Source organism: Myotis lucifugus, unplaced genomic scaffold (genome assembly GCF_000147115.1).
Source record: "Myotis lucifugus unplaced genomic scaffold, Myoluc2.0 scaffold_23, whole genome shotgun sequence".
NCBI classification, from domain to species: Eukaryota; Metazoa; Chordata; class Mammalia; order Chiroptera; family Vespertilionidae; genus Myotis; species Myotis lucifugus.
In genome coordinates, this window is record NW_005871071.1 from 7,486,350 (window position 1) to 7,509,974 (window position 23,625).

Sequence of the window (23,625 nt, forward strand, 5' to 3'; positions counted from 1 at the left end):
TATTTTAACTTCCCTCAACCTTCCTTTACCCACCCTTAAAATGCAATCTATTTTGGGGAAGATGATCAGGAAAGTGATTCTAGTGGGTAGAAGTTTTTTTTTTGGAGGGGATGGGGTTGTGAAAATATTTAAAACTTGAGCATGGTGATGGTTGTACCACTCTGAATTTACTTTAAAAAACCAGTTCATTGTACAGTTTAGTGACATGTACAGTATATGAATTATATCTCAACAAAGCTGTTCTTTTATTTCTTTTTAAATAAAGGCCAGTCTTATAATCAATTACAGATGTTTTCAGAGGCCCCCCAGGATTTGCTACCGTGTCCCAAACCACAGCTGCAACTCCCAGTTGCCTCCAGTCCTGGTGGATCTGGATGGTGTGGTTTGGAAGGAGAAGGCAGCAAGAGGCTTGTGGAATTTCTGCAGCCCCATTCCCACGGTCTCCTCATAGGGCACCAGGGCCATTTCCACTGTGCCAGCTCTCTGCTTCCTTTAACCTGTTGGGCAAAAGAATCCTGCATGCTCTGGCCAGAAAGTGCATTCTCTCTTAGGTGGCCCGAATGCTTTTTTTAAGGTCATTTTATGGATTCAAAAGAATAAACAGAGATGTAGGAAGCTTTTGTCGAATTCCTTTTACATGGTGCTTCCAGTCTCATGGGAAGTGAGATGTGGCTCTGAATTCATCCCAAAGGGTGTCTTTGGGCAAAAGCACCAGAACGGCACAACTCCTGCAGGATACCCTACACACTTCGCTGTCAGGACTCAGGGGGGCTTGAGGTGAGTGAGGCAGCCGTGCCAGCACAGGACCTGGGAGAAGGTAGCGCTTTCTACACTGCCCAGGCCCTCATGGACTGCAGCTGCACCCGCCGAGGTGGGCAGGGTGTTTCTGCTGTTTTGTTTTGGTCTGGCCTCCACCCCGTCAGCCACGGACCTGTGCCTGCACTGAGACTGTGAACAATTCGATGGTCCTACTTTTTGGTGGATGGTAGACTCACTCCCAGCCTCCCAGAGACTGGCAGTTAGACATTGGCAGCTTCCAAGTCGCTTGTGGGGAGAGCGCAGTCCTACATCCAGAACAGACTCAGGCATCCTTGGCTAGGAGGCCTCCCTGGGCTAGGGACACCGGCGGTTTGAAGGCCGGCCATGCCCCCAGATCGTGGCAAGGGTCTCCTCTGGGGCGCTGGCTGGCCTGGGCTAGGGGCCGCTGGTGGTTTGAAGGCTGGCTATGCCCCGATCCAGGCGGAGGTCCCCTCATGGTGACCATTTGTCCTGCTCCCTCAGCTCCCTAGCCTGCTGTTCGGTCGTCCAACCAGTTGTTTCGGGTCGTTATAGCCCCTGGCTTTTTATATATTAGGATAATATCTGTAAATGCTTGTAAAATAAATTTTATGCAATCTATTTGAGGCCAGATTTTTTTCAAATACTTTAACTTAAACAATATATAGCAACAGATGGAACACGGAGAATCCAGCTGTCTTCTATTAAGCCGGACATCAAAGAGATTTGCAAAACTGTGAGACAGTGCCATACTTCTCATTACATAAAGTGTGTATATATTTTGGGGGACACCCTTTATTATTTATGTTAGTATGAATTGGGGTCATTATGGTTATTTTTAATTAAAGTAATAAATAATTATTAAAAAATTTTTAATTCTGAGTACATTAAATATAGTAGATATAGTACACATAAACAAAAAAATCTTTGGGGTTCTTAAGAATATAAAGGAATCCTTAGGCCAATAAGCTGGACAATCTCTGTGCTAGGTGCACAATGTAGTAAAGCAGTAAGTCCTGCAGGAATGAAAAATTAGAAGAAACATTATGGGTTGGATTTGGCTTTGTTCCAGTGTTAGACACAGCAACAGATTGATAAGATTCAGATGGGGTAAGCTGATGCAACACTGTGTGGGAAAAGGTGTGGTGGTAGGAATAGTCAGGTTAGGTTTGGAGGACTGTGCGTGTCAAGCAGTGAAATCCCCTCAGGCTTCAAATCTCTCCTGATTTGCCTCTCTGACCCCTCTTCTACTATCACATTCATTCTCTCTCTCTCTCTCTCTCTCTCTCTCTCTCTCCACAGCTTTTTAAGGACTGATGATTATATTGGGTCCATGTAGAATCCACACTCAACTCCCCATCTTCAGGTCCTTTATCTTAATCACATATACAAAGGCTCTTTTGTCATGTAAGGTAATGTACTCACAAGTTCTGGGGATTAAAACATGGACATCTTATAGGACCATTATTCTGTCTGCCTGTTTTAGTCTGTTCAGGCTACTATAACAAAATAGCATGGATTGGGTGGCTTATAAACAACAGAAATTCATTTCTCACAGTTCTGGAGGCTGGGAGGTCCAAGATCAGGGTGTCAGTATGGTCACGTTCTATTTAGGAACCACTTCTAGTTCATGGCTGCTCACTGTGTTCTCACTTGGTGGAAGAAGGCAAGGAAGCTTCCTCAGGCCTCTTTTATGAGGACTTTAATCTCATTCATGAAGGATCTGCCCTTAGGTCCTAATTACCTCACAAAGGCTCCATCTCCTAATACTATCACCTTGGAGGTTAGGATTCAACACATAAATTTTGGAGGTGGGGAGTGCAAACATTCAGACAATAGCAGTACCATGGGGGTATTTTTGAGCAAGAAAGTGGCACAACGACAATGATGTTGAAGGGAGGAAAATCCCCCAATGATTACCCTGTATGGAACTGATCTGGCCATGAAGTTTGAGTGAAGCTCTGAGTGAAGCTCTTCCTAGGGACAATGTGGGCTTCAATGTCAGGAATGTGTCTGTCAAAGATGTTCATTGTGGCAATGTGGCTGGTGACAGCAAAAATGACCCACCAATGGAAGCAGCTGGCTTCACTGCTCAGGTGATTATCCTGAACCACTCAGGCCAGATCAGTGCTGGATATGCACCTGTGATGGATTGTCACACAGCTCCCATTGCTTGCAAATTTGCTGAGCTGAAGGAGAAGATTGATTACCGTTCTGGGAAAAAGCTGGCAGATGGCCCCAAGTTTTTGAAATCTGGTGATGCTGCCATCGTCGATATGGTTCCTGGCAAGCCCATGTGTGTTGAGAGCTTCTCTGACTACCCTCCTCTGGGCTGTTTCACTGTTTGTGACATGAGACAGACAGTTGCTGTGGGTGTCATCAGAGCAGTGGACAAGAAGGCAGCTGGAGCTGACAAAGTCACTAAGTCTGCCCAGGAAGCTCAGAAGGCTAAATGCATATTATTCCCAACACCTGCCACCCCAGTCTCAATCAGTGGTGGAAGAACGGTCTCAGAACTGTTTGTCTCAATTGGCCATTTAAGTTTAATAGTAAAAGACTGGTTAATGATTACAATGCATCGTAAAACCTTCAGAAGGAAAGGAGAATGTTTTGTGGACCATTCGGTTCTTTTGTGTGTGTGGCAGTTTTTAAGTTATTAGTTTTTAAAATCAGTACTTTTTAATGGAAACAGCATGACCAAAAATCTGTCACAGAATTTTGAGACCCATTAAAATAACAAAGTTTAATGAGGAAAAAAAAAAAGTTTGGGGCAGAGCTCTTCCTCTGTGTTTTCAGTGCAATACAGATGATACATCCAGAAGAACATCTGCTGGTATTCTGGCAGGCAAATCACTTTCCCATTTCCCGTCCTGCCCACATCTGCCATGTCGGTCACCAACAGGACAGACCATAGCTACTAGAAGCAACTTCTTCTCTTCACTTCTTATCTTGGAAATGTTCCACGAAAAGACAGAACACGGAATTGCCATATTAGATATTAGAAACCAACATGGTAACAGGGCAGAGAATTTTCCCCTCTTATGGCTGACCTTTCACATGAAGCACTTTGTTAAATAATTTGGTGAGGTTTCCAAACCTTGAAGTCTGAGGCAACATTTCAATGAGTGTTGGGTCTCTACCAGTACTCAGAAGAGAGAATAAGCTTAAGAGCCTTTGGGTAATAATTTATCACGAAGGTTAAATTGTGAACGAATGCTTGAGTTAAACAAAAGAAACCCACAAGATGGATGTAACTCAAATATTTTCCAATGTAAGCTTCCTTTTGAAAGTAATTTAAATGTTTGTCTGCCTTCTCATCACATCTATGTGTGATATGTTGAGTAATTAACTAAAGAAGACAGAATGGGAATCCCTGTGGTATAAATTCCAGGAACAGCTGAAAACTCATCCAAAGGTCACTTAGAACAAGCCCAAATTCACAAGCTAGTCTCGAACAGAATCAAGTATCCTATAAAAATAAGACAAAATGACAAGCCATTATTTCCACCCTCTCAAAATATTTCTAAAAAACAGGATGCTATTTCTTCAGTCAGGCATATAACTTACGCAGGGCATTCTTAACTACTGATGTTGACTATTACAGCATAACAGCGAACTTCGACATTTTGCAACTTGCATTGTGCAAAGTATATTATCTGCCCAATTCTCTTGGGTGTGTGCAGTTTACTATGTTTTTCCTATGCGTGTTTTCTTGGGGAAAGGATGTCATAAAGTCAGGACTGTTAACCAGAACAGGCAACATTTGCTTTAACACTTTCTCTCTTCTCTTTTGCAAGATTTTCTGCTCTAGAGGAAGCTATCACAGCGCTTCTCCCTGCAACCTCACAGGCAACCAGTGATATTGTTACCTAGAGCTCCATACTCTCCTATCTTAATCCATTGGCAATTCTCTATATTGCATCTTTTCCTTTTGGATCCAAGATGTTGTCCAGCTAATTGTAGACAGATGTGACCTAGCGGACTAGGTTCCCTTTCAGACAATGTAACATGTTTTAGCCTACCAGATACCCCCATACTCATCTTAGTTGTTTTTATAGCTAATAATTTGGTTAGTTTTTTGAATATGTAAATAGAAGGTGAGGTGACAACCAAAAAGGGAGGGCCAGTAAAAAGCCTACATTTTGGGACCCTTGACCTCTCGTTAAGAGAATGCATGTACTGAAGCTCCAGAAAGTAGATATGAGAGTGAAGAGAGTTTCTAAAAAGAAAATTTTAATATATTAAAGAAAAATATCTACTTCAAAGGTATGCTTTTGCTTCTGGTTTGCCATTTGTGGCGTCTACTTAGTGTCCATTAATTGTACTGAGGAGGTAGTTAGGGTCAGTTATGTGCCCAAATAGCTTGTGTCCTACCATGAGAATCACTGGTACTTGGCACTTATTTGGGAGTTTGAGGTAGAAACAATGGGCCTTGTGAGACGTGAATCTGTAGCATGCCACATTCAGATCAGCCTAGGGAAACTGCTTGTTACAGTTCTTGGGATACTGTTCCCAACCTTGAGATCCAGAAATGGCAGATCAGTGCCTCAAGCTTTAACTAGGTACTGGGTTTGTTTAACAAACTCATTCTTCTCCATTGTTTCACACAGACCTACATACTCTGCAGGTGTCCCTTCTTAATACTGATTTATTTTTATTCTTGATGTACTAATTCTCTTAGATTAGTTGATATGAAATTTATATATTTATTGGGGTTAAAATTTGGGTTTTATTCCATGTGGATTTGTGGTTGGAGAGAACAGAACTGAAGTAGGAGTCGGAAGACTATATTAGTTTTGGTAATGCTATCTGCTATCTGCTATCTCAAAAAATTCCCAAATCTATAAAGGCTTAAGTACAATAGAAGCTTATTTCTCACTCAGGAAAAGTCCAAAGGTGTATTCTTGATTGGTGAACTGCTCTTTTCCAAGTGGTGATTCAGGGACCCATGATCCTGACATCTTTAAGATGTGGCTTCCTAGGTTGCTATGTTTATTTGTATCAAGCTGAAAGAAAAGGAAAGAGCATTGAGTGAGTTTTTAATGGGCCACACCCAAAAGGGTGCATATCATTTTGCTCACCATTCTTTTGCCTAGAACCCAGTAACCTGGCCATAGCTAACCCCCTTCTCTTGGGAATCTGGGAATATTACAACCTATCTTTTCAATGGCAGTTGTCTCCAGATCTGTTGGCTTTATCATATCTAAATAATATAAAAACCTAGACTAAAACAATATAGGATGGAACCTCCATGCCCCCTGAAGCAGATGATAGCTAGAATCCTTTCACGTTCTAGTGATCTTTTGTCTTCTCATTTTAAACAGGAGAGCATTGTACTGTCTTTAAAATAGATACTTCATTATAATAAAATCTTTTGTTGCTTACAAATACTTATTTTATTTTTTATTGAATTTATTGAGGTGACATTAGTTAATGCAACTATATAGGTTTCCGGTGTACAATTCTATAATACATCATCTATATATTGTATTGTATGTTCACAACCCCAAGTCAAGTTTCCTTCCATCACCATTTATCCCCCCCATACTCTCCTCTTCTTCCCCTCAACCTGCTTTCCCTCTGGTAATCACCACACTATTGTCTGTGTTTATGAAGGTTTTTTGTTTTTGTTTTTTTGGTTAATCCCTTCGCTCTTTTCACCCAGTCCACCAACTCCCTTCCCCTCTGGCAGCTGTCAGTCTGTTGTCTGTTTCTATTTTGTTTATTAGCTTATTTTGTTCATTAGGTTCTACATGTAGGTGAAATCATATGGTACTTGTACTTCTCTGACTGGCTTATTTCACTTAACGTAATATTCTCCAGGTCCCTCAGTGTTGTTGAAAAGGGTAAGATTTCCCTTTTATGGCTGAGTAGTATTCTATTCTGTAAATGTACCACTGATTTTTTATCCACTAATTTACTGATGGGCACTTGGGCTGCTACCAAATCTTGGCTATTGTAAATAACACTGCAATAAACATAGGGGTGCATATCTTCTATTGAATTAGTGTTTCAGGTTTCCTCAGCTATATCCCGAGAAGTGTAATTGCTGGGTCATAAGGCAGTTCCATTTTTAATTTTTTGAGGTAACTCCATAATGCTTTCCACAGTGGCTGTACCAATCTGCATTCCCACCAACAGTGCACAGGGTTCCCTTTTTACCACACCCTTGCCAACACTTGTCACTTGTCAATTTATTGGTGATAGCCATTCTGACAGGGGTGAGGTGATATCTCATTGTGGTTTTAATTTGCATTTCTCTGAGGATTAGTGATTTGAGCAGCTTTTCATATAACTACTAGCAATTTGTATGTCCTCTATGGAGAAGTGTCTATTCAGGTATTTTGCCCACTTTTTAACTGGATGGATGGTGTGTTTTTTTGATGTTGAGTTTTATAAGTTCTTATAAATTTTGGATATTAACACCTTACCAGATGTATCATTGGTGAATATGTTCTCCCATTCAATGGGCTGTTTTTTCATTTTGTCATGGTTTCTTTTGCTGTGCATAAACTTCTTAGTTTGATGCAATCTCTTTTGTTTATTTTTTCCTTTTGTTTCCCTTGTCCACAGAGACATATCAGAAAAAAATCTACACTAATAAAAGACAAAGATGCTAATTGACCATACCTTTGCTATGCCCTCAGCCACGCTCACCAGCCAATCAGAGCGACTATATGCAAATTAACCTAACCAAGATGGCGGCCGGCAGCCACTGAGCTGGAGCAAGCAGGAGGCTTGGTCGCCCCGGCAATGGAGGAAGCCAAGCTTCCTGCCTGCCCTGAGCTGGCTGTGGCCTCTGCTCATGGCAAAAAAGTTTTAATTATAGAAGACAAATAAATCCCAGATACCTGCTTCTAGCCAGCCTCCACTGGGAGCTTCAGTGGCTGGGGGTTGTGGCCAGCCTGCAAACAGCCATCAGCCCCTCACCCAGGCTGGCCACACCCTCATGGGGTGAGGGTCCCCTCTGGGGGGCTTAGCCAGCCTGAAAATGGCCCTCAGCCCCTCACCTAGACTGGCCAGGCACCCCAGCAGGACCTCCCAACCTGAAGGGGCTGTGGCCAGCCTGCAAACAGCCATCAGCCACTCACCCAGGCTGGCCACACTCTCATGGGGTGAGGATCCCTGCTGGGGGGCTTGGCCAGCCTGCAAACTGCCATCAGCCGCTCACCCAGGCTGGCCAGGCACTCCTATATAATAAAAGGGTAATATGCAAATTGACCCTAACAGCAGAACAACTGGGAATGACTGGTCACTATGACACACACTGACCACCAGGGGGCAGATGCTCAATGCAGGAGCTGCCCCCTGGTGGTCAGTGCGCTCCCACAGGGGGAGCTCTGCTTAGCCACAAGCCAGGCTGATGGCTGCCAGTACAGCAGTGGTGGTGGGAGCCTCTCCCGCCTCCTCAGCAGCGCTAAGGATGTCCGACTGCAGCTTAGGCCTGCTCCCCGCTGGCAAGTGGACATCCCCCAAGAGCTCCAGGGCTGCCAGAGGGATGTCTGACTGCCAGCTTAGGCCCAATCCCCCCAGGGAGTGGGCTTAAGCCAGCAGGTGGTCATCCCCTGAGGGGTCCCAGACTTCGAGAGGGTACAGGCCGGGCTGAGGAACCCCCCTCCCCGAGTGCACAAATTTTTGTGCACCGGGCCTCTAGTATTGTTATAAGAGATGTCCAAGATTTTACTGCCTATGTTTTCTACTAAGATTTTTACAGTTTTGAGTCTAACATTTCAGTCTTCAATTCATTTTGACTTTATTCTTGTGTATGGTATAAGAAGGTGGCCAAGTTTCATTTTCTTTTTTTGCACATATCTCTCTAATTTTCCAAACACCATTTATAGAATAGACTGTCTTTATCCCATTGTATGTTCTTGTCTCTTTTGTCAAATATTGACCATAAAGGCATTGGTTTATTTATTTTTATTTTTAAAATATATTTTATTATTTTTTTTTTACAGAGAGGAAGGGGGAGGGACAGAGACTTAGAAACATCGATGAGAGAGAAGCCTCGATCAGCTGCCTCCTGCACACCCCCCACTGGGGATGCGCCTGCAACCAAGGTACATGCCCTTGACCGGAATCGAACCTGGGACCTTTCAGTCCGTAGGCCGACGCTCTATCCACTGAGCCAAACCGGTTAGGGCAAGGCATTGGTTTATTTCTGGGTTCTCTATTCTGTTACATTGATCTATATGTTTGTTTTTATGCCACTACTATGTTGTTTTTATTACTATAGCCTGTAGTAGAATTTGATATCAGGTAGTGATTCTTCCAACTTGTTCTTCTTTCTCAAGGTTGCTGAGTATTTTGTGGTTCCATATAAATTGTTGGAATATTTGTTCCAGGTCTGTGAAATATGCCATGAATCTCTTGATAGGAATTGCACTGAATCAATAGATTGCTTTGGGCAGTATGGATATTTTAATGATGTTAATTCTTCCTATCCATGGACATGGTACATGTTTACACTTATTTGTATCTTCTTTGATTTCTTTCTTCAATGTCTTATAATTTTCTGAGTACAGGTCTTTTATATCCTTGGTTAAATTTGTTCCTAGGTATTTTTTATGCTGTTATTAATGGGATTGTTTTAGTTTCCCTTTATGATAGTTCATTGTTGGTGTATAGAAATGCAACCAATTGCTGAATATATATATTTTATATCCTGCTACTATACTGAATTCATTTATCAGTTCTAGTAGTTTTTTGGTGGAATCTTTAGAGTATACAGTATCATGTCATCTATAAACAATAACAGTTTTATGTCTTCCTTTCTAATTTGGATGCACTTTTATTCTTTTTGTCTGATTGCTGTGGCTAGAACTTCCAGTATTATGTTGAATAAAAGTGGTGAAAGCAGACATCCCTGTCTTGTTCCTGATCTTAAGGGTATCACTTTTAGTTTTTGCCCATTGAGTATGATGTTGGCTATGGGTTTGTCATATATGGCCTTTATTACATTGAGATATGTTTCTTCTATTTTCAGTTTGTTGATAGTTTTTATCATAAATTGGTGCTGGATTTTATATAATGATTTTTCTGCAGCTATTTATTATGATCATGTGGTTTTTATCCTTCATTTTATTTATGTGGAATATCACATTTATTGATTTTCAGATATTATACAAACCTTGGATCTCTGGAATATATCCCACTTGGTCACGGTGTATGATCTTTTAAATGTATTGCTAGACCGTATTTGCTAATATTATGTTTAGGATTAGTATCTGTGCTCATCAGGGACATTGGCCTATAATTTCCTTTCTTTGTAGTGTCTTTATCTGTTTGGGGAATTAAACTAATCCTAGCTCCATAAAATGAGTTTGGGAGTCTTTCCTCCTCTTGATTTTTTTGGGATAATTTGAGAAGGATAACTGTTAGTTCTTTTAATGTTTGGTACAATTCACCTGTGAAGCCATCCAGTCCAGGTTTTTATTACTGGGAGTTTTTTCATTACTGCTTCAATTTCATTAGTTGTAATCTGTCTATTCAAGTTCTCTAACTCTCCATGATTCAATTTTGGAAGGTTGTATGTTTCTAGGAATTTATCCATTTTGTCCAGATTGTCCAATTTTTTAGCATACGGTTTTTCATAATATTTTCTTATAATCCTTTTTTTTTATTTCTGTGGTGTCAGTTGTTAATTCCCCACTTTCAATTTTGATTTTATTTATTTGAGTCCTCTTTCTTTTTTTCTTGATGAATCTGGTTGAAGGTTTGTCAATCTACTATATATTTTCAAAGAACAAGCTCTTGGTTTCATTGATGTTTTGTATTGTTTGTTAAGACTCTCTTTTGTTTATTTTTGCTCTGATCATTATTATTTTCTTTCTTCTACTCACTATTAGTTTTGTTTACTCTTTTTCAAGTTCATTTAAGTGTAAAGTTAGGCTGTATATATGTGATTTTTCTTGTTTTCTGAGATAGGCCTGTAATACTATGAACTTCCCTCTAAAGACTGCTTTGGCTGTGCTTCATAAATTTTGGTTGTTGTGTTCTCATTTTCATATGTCTCATGGTATCTTTTGATTTCTTTCTTTATCTCATTGTATTGTTCAATAAGATGTTATTTAGCCTCTAGTGTTTGTGTGTTTTCAGTTGTGTGTGTGTGTGTGTGTGTGTATGTGGTGTGATTTCTAGTTTCATACCATTACAGTCATAGAAGATGCTTGATATTATTGCAATCTTCTTAAATTTATTGAGACTTGTACTGTGTCCTAACATATGGTCTATCCTAGATAATGTTCCACATGCACTTGAAATGAAAATATATTTTGCTGCTGTAGTGTGAAATGCTTTGAAGATATCAATGAAATCCAGCTAATCTAACGTATCCGTTAAATCCACTGCTTCCTAATTGATTTTCTGTCAGTAAGATCTATCCATTGATGCCCATGGGGTGTTAAAATATCCTACTATGACTGTATTACTGTTGCTTTCTCCCTTTATATCCATCAAGATTTGCTTTATATCTTTAGGTGCTCCTATGCTGGGTGCATAATGACAGAAAACTTTCCTAACTTGGTGAAATCAAAAGACACTCAAGTCCAGGAAGCACAAAGTTTCAATCAAGATGAACCCAAAGAGGCCCACACTAAGACACATCATAATTAAAATGGCAAAGGTTAGAGATAAAGAGAGAATCTTAAAAGTAACAAGAGAAAGACAAATATCAACAGGGGAACTCCCATAAGACTGACTTCTGATTTCTCAACAGAAATATTTCAGGCCAGAAGAGATTGGCATGAGTATTGAAAGTGATAAAAACCAAGGAGCTACAAACAAGACCATTTTAACCAACAAGGCTATCATTTAAAATTGAAGAGGAAATAAAGAGCTTCCTAGATAATAAAAATATAAATGAGTTGTTACCACTAAACTAGTATTAAAAGAATAAAATGGCAATAAATATGTACTTATCAATAGTCACTTTAAATGTAAATGGCTTAAATGCTCTACTCAAAAGACATAGGGTAGCTGAATGGGTAAGAAAACAAGACCCATCTCTATGCTGTATACAAGACCTACCTCAGAGTGAAAGGTACAGACTAAAAGTAAAGGGATGGAAAATGACATCTCATGCAAATGGAAATTTTTTTAAATGCTGGGGTAACAGTACTCATATATGGCAAAATAGACTTTAAAACAAAGATGATAGTAAGAGACAAATAAGGACACTACATAATGATAAAGGAAACAATCCAACAAAAGTGATAACCTTCGTAAATATTTATAATAACATCTCGATCTCCTGAAGTTATCCAGTCTTTGATGCCACGGATTTTCTGAATCAGGAGTTACATAAAGGAAATTGCACAGAAGGTCTTTATAAGAGTCATTGCTTAAGTGGAGGCAGGGAAAAATGTTGGCTCTGATTAGGGACACCTTTCATTTTTCTCTCTTACAAATGAAAATAATTCTAGTGTGCCTTGTTTGGACTTATTTTTCTACTCTCCTTAGCTCTTCTCTCTTCATGGCTTTTTGCTGGAAGCCGATCCACCCTGGCTGCTTGAGGCAGTCTGTGCAGGGATGTTTCAAGGGACCTTGAAATGGAGATGAGAAACGCCCTAGCCTTTGGAATGGAATGGATGGGATTAAGATCAAATAGGATAAATAAAGATGTAAGAGGACAATAGGGGAAGGAACCTGGCTAGGAGAAGAAAGGTTGTTTCCCCAGGTGAGGATTTTTATCAGTAAACCCTTTAACTGAGTGTCAGAGGGGTGGTTGGTCGCTTTGATCTTTGCTTGGAGTGACCTCCTTCAGTTACTTCCTTGTAGCTTAGTGGAACAATAGAGTAACCTTTGAATGGAGTTGGGAAGCCCCCTGGCCTTTTGTATAGAATGGATAGGATTGGGACGAAATAGTATAAATACAGATGTTAGATGGCAATAAAGAGGAACCTGGCTATGATGATCACCTGAACACTGCCTCCGTGTCATTCATTCTTTGCCGACTCCGTCCACACATTTGGGAACCCCTGGACCCACTGGAGCTGGACCCCAGCAGCTTTTGGATTCAGAATAGGAGAAGGTTTCCTCCTGGTACTGTGGTTGTGTAAGTTTGAGATGTATGTTGAAAGGAATCAGAAAAATATTGGAGTAAAATTTATAGGGAGTATATTCCTACAAAATGTAAGTATATTCCTATAAAATGTACATGAGCATAGTGTTTTGCATGTAGTAGGTGCTCAATAAGTACTTTTAAATTAATAATAAATAAGCACATGCTTTTGCTATTATTATATTACATAGCATTTGGGTTTAACTGTGTTGTCCTTACCCCAAATTCATATGTTGAAGACCTAACACTGATACCTCAGAATGTGATCTTAATTGGAAATAGGGTCGTTTCAGAGATAAGCAAGTTAAAATGGGGCCATTAAGGCCCTAATCCCATATGACTGTGGCTCTTATAAAAAATGGGGGAAATTTGAAGACACTCATACAGGGAGGACCCCATGTGAATATCAAAGCAGAGATCTGAGTGATGCTTCTACAAATCAAGGAATGCCAAAGACTGAAAGAGTACCACCAGAAGCCAGGGAGAGACCTGGAACAAAGTCTTCCTCACAATTCTCAGAAGGAACCAACCCTGCCTACATCTTGATCTCAGACTTTCAGTCTGTAAAACTGTGAAATAATAAATTTTTGTTGTAATCTTTCTAAAAAGGCACATGGGGTATAAGACAAAACAGAAGAAATATATCCTAGTATATGAAGACATGGGAATTTTACTGAATATTTACTGAATGAATAAACTAAATTCTAATCTAGCACCGTGATTCTTTGTGTAGTCTTAATCTATCACTTGATCCTTCTTTGCCTTTATGTTTGTTTGAAGAACCATTATTCTACCCCTCTCCAAATACACTTCCTAGAAATATTGTGAAGAATCATTTGATTTAAAAATAATTTTGGAAATTGCTCTCAGTTACTATAAAAGTTGTAGAGAAGGATTATGTGTGAGGCAAAATTACGTAAGCATTTGCGTAAGGAAATAAACAGGGAAGTGCATTTCAGTTTAGGAATTAATATTTTGGTTCAAGTTGTGATCAAGGGTACCACAGTTGTTGGAAATCAAGGAAACAGTTTAGAGTCTTTTTTTCCAAGAAGTTCTGTGTGATTTTTCTTACTTTTGTTATGTTTGGTTCTGAAAATGCACCCATTCACAAAACCTCTGGGCAGTTGAACAAAACAGATGTATAATCCTCTGAAATGGGCCAGAACTCAAGTTGAAGTACAGTTGGCTGGACATTTAAGAACACAATGAAAAAAGGCTCACCTTTCTCTTCCACAGGAAGTTGCCAAGTAAAACTTTCCAAATTCTTGAGAAAAAAAAGATGCTTCTGATTCATCTTCTGTTTGCCTTTAAGTCTTGCTCAAAATATTTCATTTCAAATGGAAAAAGGAAGGCTGAAGGAAACAGTAAAAGTCAAGGTACTAATTTTGTGTCAAGGAAAACATACCTGTGGAATCTCTGGGCTTTAATTGTATAAAAAAAATTGGGAGGGGGGGACCCTAATTTATTCAATGCCTTAATTTGAAGATGAAGGTAAGATGTTAAAGAATGGTGAGACTGAGGCGCTCCTCTGGAAAGATGGCTTTTTCTCTGTGTCTCAAAGACATTTGAAAAAATTGCAAAACCTCCCACCAGAACCACTTGTATGGTTGGAGAAACTGCCTTTTCTGTACACTTCAAATCTCTCAAACAATGGAAATTAATACCACCCTCTCCCCCCAAAAAAGTGCTAGCTCCAGATATACAAAGATTAAAATATTCAAAGAACCCTTTGGGAGTGTGTGAGTTTGCTTGTTCTGTCTTGTTTCAGTCAACACAATTCTGAAAATCCTAGAGACCCTTCCCTCAAGTAATAGGTTCAGGGGAGTAGCACTCTCTCTCACCACAAGAAGTAAATTGATATCAACTGCAGGGCCAAGAATTCTGGGACATGAGAGAACATGAAACAGTTAAATGCTGGTTATACCATTTAGCTCAACTCTTTCACTTTGAAGATGCGGTTGCTGAAGCTCGGAGATGGAACTGTGTGCTGGAACTGATCTGGAGGTCCCTTCTTCAGGTAACATGGAACAGGCTACCTCAGACTGCACCCCAGGTCTTGCCCATCCTCTTGCTGCAATGATCAGGGAGCTGTGAATGTCTCCGTAGGTCTCACTAGAATCCTTGCCTGGTTGACTGAGTCTGACAGGAAGAGTTGGGGGTCCTTATGATGACCCCCTTCCATCCACACCTCTGCCCTATAGATTCTAAAATACAAGGGAGTTCTGGGTGAGGCCTTGAGCAGTCTGTGGAATAGAAACTGAAAAGGCAAATGGTATGAACCTTGCATTTCCCCCATCCTTCACTTTTATTCCATTTGAAAATGTTTTATTTTGAGCAGGACACTAATAGAATAGGAGTCAGAGGCATCTTCTTTCTCTTGAGAATTTGGAAGGTTTCACTTAGCATCTTCTTCTTCATCTTCCTCTTCTTAAAGAATACCCTTCAACATTTCATATAATGCTGGTTTGGTGGTGATGAACTCCTTTAGCTTTTTCTTATCTGAGAAGCTCTTTATCTGACCTTTAATTCTAAATGAGAGCTTTGCTGAGTAGAGTAATCTTGGTTAAAGGTCCTTGCTATTCATCACTTTGAATATTTATTGCCACTCCCTTCTGGCCTGCAAAGTTTCTGTTGAGAAATCAGCTGACAGTCGTATGGGTGCTTCCTTGTTGGTAACTAACTGCTTTTTTCTTGCTGCTTTTAAGATTCTCTCTTTGTCTTTAACCCTTGACATTTTAATTATGATGTGTCTTGGTGTGGGTTCCTCTTGTTTGGGACTCTGTGCTTCCTGGATTGTAAGTATATTTCTTTCACCAGTAGGAGAAGTTTTCTGTCATCATTTCTTCAAATAAGTTTTCAATATGTTGCTCTTTCTCTTCTCCTTCTGGCACCCCCATGATGCAAATGTTGGTATGCTTAAAGTTGTCCCAGAGGCTCCTTCCACTATTTTCGTATTTTTGGATTCTTTTTGCTTTTTGCTTTTCTGATTGGGTGTTTTTTGCTTCCTCATATTCCAAATTGCTGATTTGATTCTTGGCATACTCTACTCTACTGTTGATTCCCTATACATTATTCTTCATTTCAGTTAGTATATCCATCATTTCTGACTGGTCCTTTTCCATGTCTTTGACATTCTCACTAAGATTAAACTGGAGGTTTCCAAAAGACATATCATACATCCTTCAAAGCAGTGAAGGAAAAAAACTTTTCATCATTCCCATAATAAAAAGAATAAAATTCTCCACATTCTATAGGTTCAAATTAGTTTCTATCTCTACGTTTATTTTGAAACAAGAAAACTGTATGAAGTCACTTTCTCAAGGCACTTTTGACTACGTAGGCATTTGACACATGTACTTGAGGCAGCCATTTGGCACAGGTGAGTCAAAACACATTAAAATGGCATTTAATGCACAACCTTCATTCATTTAATTACCAAGAAATATTTGTAACAATTAACCTGAGATAAATTTCTATTTTTATGGTATTAATATGAGTGTTTTATTGAGCACTGAGAGAATCATTAAATATGCAATTAAGGATTTCCTATGAAGGTTGAAGTTAATATTAGTTGAACAAATTATTGCCCAAATATCCTACCTTTCCCAAATACTATATATATCAGAAAGCCCACAAAACACATACATGGCTATCTTTATTTTCAAAACTAAAAAAAAAAAAACGCTATCATTATTAAGCAGAAGTACTATGTATTTATTTAAAGTATATGAGTATGGCTATTAGAGCTTTTATAAGAGAATTTCACACTTCGATCATTCATTCATGTATATTCTTAGAAAATGGGCAGTTGCTTTAATCAATAATAAATTGATGGCCCCCAGCCAATGTGGCTCAGTGGTTGAGCATCAACTTCTGAATCAGGTGGTCATGGGTTCAATTCTGGGTCAGGGCACATGTATGGGTTGCAGGCTCGATCCCCACTAGGGGGCGTGCAGGAGGCAGTTGATCAATGATTCTAATCATTGATATTTCTCCCTCTCCCTTCCTCTCTGAAATCAATTTATATATATAAAAGAACAATTGATGGCCTTTTCTGAAATGAGTTTGGTAAATACATGCCTCTTGATTGTACTTTGCCTGCCAGATGGTGTCTGGGTGTATCCCCCATCCTTACTCCTCCCTGACTCTTGCATCATTGCCTCATGCCTTGTTCATTTCCTTGCCAAGGGATAGCGTGAGGACAATTATGTCACACACTTCTTGATATTAAGAGGAGTTGAAATTTTAATATGGCTTGTTTTGGGGGTTGTGTGGAAAAGTCCACACATCAATAAGCAAGGTCATTTATCCTCTCTATTCTACTCCTGTCCAACTCCCACCATTTTGTCAACTTTTGTTTTGCCCAAATGACTTCATGCCAAACCAACTGCCAGTATTCAGTTTGGTAATTTGGGTCTTTAATTGTTGAAAACCTTCTATTTCAGCATATGAATAAAAGCATACACATTTTCTTAATGTACTTCCAAGTGTATCATAAATATTGTGAATGTTATTTATAATTTTCATCTTGGCCAAAAAACAATCCCTGCTTTAATTATAACAAAATTGGTAAATAAGTTTCTTAAGGAAAAAATGAAAAAGCATCGTGAATTGAAGTGCTAAAAAAAAATTAAAATGGAGACGTGAATCTAGAATTCTTTTTACTGACATATTTAGATTCATGTTAAACTCCCCAATGTATTAAAATATACATTTTAACCATTTGTATGCCATAAGCCTCTAGAGACGCAAGCGGTGGACCTTTTTTAATTAAATTCAAAATATTGTGGCAGTTAACTGGTTAATTTTCCGGTAATTCACGACTAAGACACGGATTTTTAATACTTTTTTTCAGGTCAGTCAGTTTCATTATTCAATTGCATCTATCTGGTTTGCAAGATGCTGGGCTACATAGATCACTCATACACACACACACACACACACACACACACACACAAACACATAAGGCACCAGTGCTGATTACAAAGGAGGTGAAATCTGGGAAAGATGGCTCTGTAATTAAGAACTTGAATTGATAGTGTAAGATGTAGTTTGTGTGTTGAAGTTAGAATATCTGTAGAATCAAATATGACTTTAAAAAACAACAACTTTATCATAGAAAGTCCAAATACTGTCACTATTGTTTGAATCAAGAAGAAAGTAATACCCCCATAGATGAGAAATAGCAGTGCTTTTTTTCAGAGCCATCCCATGTCTGCTCTTACAGTGCTTACAAATGGAAATAAATAACATTATAGTTCAGAAGAAATGAAACAACAAATGAAAAATGATATAGACACATTCCATCTCTGAAGACCTTGTGTTCTGCTATAATTATGAGAAGGATTGCTCTTTTCTGAATATCCCTATCCAGAAATGTCCCCAAGAAAATACCCCAGGCTTTAATAGGATAGTGGAATAACTGGAATCCAAAAACAGTTGAGCAGGGAGCAGGAGGTATCAGGGAATAGAAGAGACATCTCAGCGTATCCCTTTGATGAGATGTGAAGACTGATGATGGATTGCTTTTACTACTGTCTCTCATAATTTAGTTTTACAATTATGTAATGAAAAAAATGGCATTTTATGAGAAAAACAATGCTGTAATGTTAAATTAAGCATAGTTATGAAAGAGAGGGAGGCCTCCTGAATAATTTAACAGAGTGATTATTCAGCTCTTCTCCTTTCATTCTCTGTAATCTCTCTCTATGACCAAAATTTTCCTCTCTAATGATGGCTCAAATTCTTAGCTCTGTTTATTCAGAACAGACTTCCCTCTTCTTCTACAAACCGGCAAATAATATATCCCTTCTTACCTGACACTTCCTCCTGAACAGGCTCCAGTCACTTCAGACTGGACTGATTGTATCCTCCCTACTCTTGCTGTAATTTCTGGTCATACTGAGAAGTGTTGCAACACTTCACCCTTGACCTTCACCATAAAGAATCCAAATCTCTGTACACTAAGAGACATAAACGCTAATGATTATTTTAGGCTTGGTTTCTCAAAGTGGTTTTTGTTCATGTAGCAAATAATGGTATAATTCTCTATAGCCTCTACAGATATTCAAAAATAAAAAGTGTGGACTCTTCTCATCATGTTGGCAAAAACTTTATGTGGTAAGGTTATCTTCTATTAAAGCGGCATTTCCTTTGTAGATAGGTAGGTAGAAAATGGTTACGAGTAGATATGCAGACAGAGGGCAAAGAAATAGAGAAACTTACAAAGAGCTATAGATGTTAGTGTTTTATAAAATGAAGGAATAAGTGGATGAATGAGTTATTGGTTCTCAGTGGGGTAGAAAGGCATCTCAGCTGAGGGCTCTTTCTCAGTCTACTGTAAACATGGCTTGAGTTGTAGAGAACCATCCTATTTTCAATATTGCTCTATTTTTTTAATTTAAAATTTTTATTGATTTCAGAGAGAAAGAGAGAGGGAAAGAGGAAGAGATAGAAACATCAATGATGAGAGAATCATTGATCGGCTGCCTCCTGCACACCCCCACTGGGGATTGAGCCTGCAACCCAAGCACATGCCCTGACTGGGAATCAAATCGTGACATCCTGGTTCATAGGTCGACAGTAAACCACTGAGCCACGCTGGCTGGGCAGCCTCAATCATTTTTTAACATCGGTTTCTTCCAGTCTTTTCCATGTGGAATTATACCAATGCTCAAACTGCAGGATTTCCCACAAAGGAGCAGGTATCCTTAGGGCAGTGATGGCGAACCTACGACACGCGTGTCAGAGGTGACACGCGAACTCATTTTTTTGGTTGATTTTTCTTTGTTAAATGGCATTTAAATATATAAAATAAATATCAAAAATATAAGTCTTTGTTTTACTATGGTTGCAAATATCAAAAAATTTCTGTATGTGACACGGCACCAGAGTTAAGTTAGGGTTTTTCAAAATGCTGACATGCTGAGCTCAAAAGGTTCGCCATCACTGCCTTAGGGCAATTTCCTGATTAGGGTGGCTCTTCACAAGGCCACACTCTTTACCCCCTTTTTCTGAGGCAGTTGGTTTTAAGGGAGAGTGGTGAGTTGTGAATGCCATAAACTATCACAGGTCTGGGAGCTGGCACTGGGCCCGCCATGGCTTGATTCCAATCCTTAGCTTTCCTAAAGATGAATGCTTGGTTCCAGGCTTATAAAAGCAACACTCTGGCAGAGACCGAAACTACACGCAAACTACAATTTCGGGGATTTGAGAAACCATAGAAATTGGTTTTTCTTTCCATTTCTAAAAGTGGAGAAATGGAGAGTATTTAAAGAGATTTTCTGATTAAGTGGCTCCTTGACTAAAGCTTACTGTCACCAGGGCCAGTATTAACTGTCACGTCCCCAGACACCAGGGGTAAGGAAAGTGTGTTCTGAGTATTTCCCTGCTGGAAACCCTCTCTCCAATTCTGCCTTCCATCCCCTACCAGGAGGCAGCAATCTCGTGCTCTATTGTTTTCACTTTTCATCCCCTTCCCTCATCAAAACCTGTTTTCAGAAAGCAAAACCAGGACAGGGGCTGTGCTGGAAGAAGAACAAGAAGCATTTGTTTGGGGAAGGGGCACACCTAAAAATAATCCACAGCCAAATCCAAGACCAAAGTGGGTAGAGGGTTGAGTGGATTATACTTTGGGGCAAGGCAGAGGAAATAGGCTATGTATGTAGTTGTTTTGGATGAATTCCCAGCCTTGTGTTTATGTGCAGGGGGTCCTCCTTGGAAACTCGGGATTCCTGGATATTAGGTACTTTCATTGTTCTTATGGAGAGAACTAACACTTACCAAGCGCTTTTCCTGTGACAGGCACTGTGCTAAGGGCTTTACTTGCATTATTTTATTGAATTCTTGCCAACAAGCCTATGGTGTAAGCACTATGTTTATCTTTATCACTTGTTTAAGCTTCTAGCGGACTATGTATTGAATCCAGGCTTTGAATCTGACTCTGGCTGATTCTAGAGACAACGCCCATCCTAAACAGCCATATGGCCTCCATATGGTAGAGTGTTGGATTAACATAAAGACCATATTTGACATACAGCAACACTCTCCAGTGTCTAAGTGAATAGAATGGGTCCTCCTCAAAACCCTCCCTCATCTAAGGCTATTCTCCCGAGACATTCAGCGATCCTTATGCCTCCCTGAGTTCTGTGATGAGAATTTATCTATTTTGATATCTTGGTATTTAATTAACTAGCTTTGGCCTGCAGGATCTGTCTCTGTAATATCAGCTATGGGATGAATCTAATATACATTTTAATCAAATCCAGAAGAGCCTAATAAAGTCAGCCTCAAATAGGTATGTCCATAAAGAAAACTATTACAATGGCATGGGTGCTAACAATTATAAATTTTGTCATCTCCTAATAACATGCCACATGGACCAAATTCTCCACCAGGATTCCTGAATCCCCAATAAATTGAACACATTGAGCAAAGTTCCTAAAATGATTTCTCCTAATTATTGGAGTGTGATGCTTAACTTCATTTCTAATTCCCTGAACTGTGTTCTAGAATACATCAATATTGAATCAATGTTGCCTTGGGTCTCATAAGCCCAGAGACTCATGCACTATCACACCCTTTATTTTCATTCAAACGTTCAACACAGAATCATTGATCATCTACTCTGGGCCATGCCTTGGCACCAAACAATGAACAGAGCCGGCACAGTCCCTCAGGAAGCTTATGGTCCAAAGTGGGAGCAGAGTCATGCTGCAGTGTGGAGGGTACTAACCATGGAAGTGTCCCATTCCACCTCCTAACAAACTTCACTTTCCAGCCACATTTTTAATCTTAATAAAAAACACTTTAGGGCCATTCACTCAGGTGAAAGTGCTCTAGGATCTCACTTAGTCACTCAAAAGTCCCCAATAATGGTCTCCTCATCTTTTTCCTCAGTCTTTTTTCTTCTTGCCCTCCTTGTCCTATCTGGTCCTCTTGAAACCCACCTTATTCTTAAAAAAATTTCTTCTTGGCTCCTACAATTCTCAGCTATCCTAATCTTTTTTATACCTAACGTCTTCTGATTTTTCCAGCCTAAAATTGTGTGTTCTTTACATGCTTTGATTCTGATAATTTCGCTGTTCTTTCTCTCTATCCTCTCTCTGCTTCCCTTGTATAGATGGATGATATCAAAGCAGTATCTTTCCATCTGCTGCATATTTCCACAAAGATATCTCAATCATTACTTTAAACTCAATATTGTAAATTCAAAATCAATAATTGTATCTCTATGACAATGGGATGCACTGTCTTATCTCTATTAATGATGTCCTATATTTCAGTTCTACAGGTATTTGATTAATGAACAAATATTAGAAAAGCATCTTAAGCACATTTTTTTTTCTAGTCACTTAGAAGGCAGGCAGGGACAAAGTCTGCGCTTTTTCATAATTGTTACTTTTCAAAATTTCTATCATCAACAGAGTTAAATGTATCCAAAAAATATTCAATCTAAAAAATACACACTTAGCCAACACAATGATTGGCAAAGCAGTAGAGCACATGTTTGAGATGAAGGATGGCTCTAAAGATAAATGAAGGGTAATGGTCTTAGCACGGTGTCCTATAATGAACACATGGTTTTACATCACCTATGAGAAAGACTCTGTCTTGTTCATGTACCATCTCGTAGATGGTTATAAAGAAGATGACATTCACATTATGGCTGATTCTAATGATTCACCTCTAGCAGAAAGGGAACCAGGAGAAATTGTGGACAGCCTGGGAGGCAAACAAGTGGAATATGTCAAAGAGGATGACTCTAGAAGGACTGGCATGGTCATTCATCAAGAGGAAGCCAAACAGTCTATTTCATCAAGTTTAATGATGATTTCCATATTTATCTCTATGATTTGGTGAAAACATCCTAGCTGTCATCATGAACTTGGCCAAATTTGTGGAACTATTCAATGTCTATTCAAGAACCAGTCTGGAACCTGGTGCCGGGTGGGTTCTGCATAATGGTGATCACACGTTCCCCTCATCCTCTGTGAGTCCCCATGCCCTCCTGGTGAGGTTGATGTCTGCTTTCCTCAGCACCACATGAGCATTTCTTCACACCACACCCTTAACTGCAGTGATGGCAGAGACCATTTTCTACTGCCCTCAATGCTGGTGTTGAGTACTCACAAAATGTGCTGGAACTTCTCAGGAATCACTAGAGACATGAGGCAGTGGCATGTCTGCCTCCTGTGGAAGAGTGTTTTGGGTTTTTTTTTAAAATCTTATTTTAAAGTTTCTGTTTTAATTTCCGATATGGTAAATAGTGCCCGAAACAACACACATATATAAAAGTTCTGAGTGTAAAAAGTTTGAGAATTACTGGACTAGAAATGATACCAGTCAATGAAATCCACAAATGTGGGAAATTCTACAATACAAACAATCTACTTCCCTGAACAAAGAAATTACAAGAGAAAAGTAAAGGGGGGAGAGGGAGGAGTAGAATCTACACATTAAAAGAGTACTAGGAAGCCCTGCTTAAAGTGTCATCCCAATATAGTAAAGTTGAGGGTTCGATCCCTGGTCAGAGCACAAGGGAATCAACCAATGAATACAAAGAAACAAAAATATAAGAAAAATTGTATGCCTTTAAAAATTGCTGAATAAGACCAAATGTTATAGTTTCTTTCTTTATCATGAATGTTGGCACTGTTTATCCCATATGTATATGTCAGTTTCTATGTATAAAAATCCTAATAAGATTTAATGGTTTGGGTCAGTCCATTTTTCTTTAACTAAAGAACTCCTAACATTCAGATTTTAAAAATGTCACTCTTGTATTT

General features: G+C 39.3%; 1 pseudogene across 1 annotated transcript; it reads left to right on the plus strand.

Annotated features, from left to right (window-relative positions):
• Nucleotides 1-637: 637 nt before the first annotated feature.
• LOC106696672 lies at nt 638-22,699 on the plus strand (annotated as a pseudogene). The gene is made up of 3 exons (XR_002828529.1): nt 638-777; nt 2,726-3,357; nt 22,473-22,699. The product of XR_002828529.1 is annotated as an elongation factor 1-alpha 1 pseudogene (transcript).
• Nucleotides 22,700-23,625: the final 926 nt, after the last annotated feature.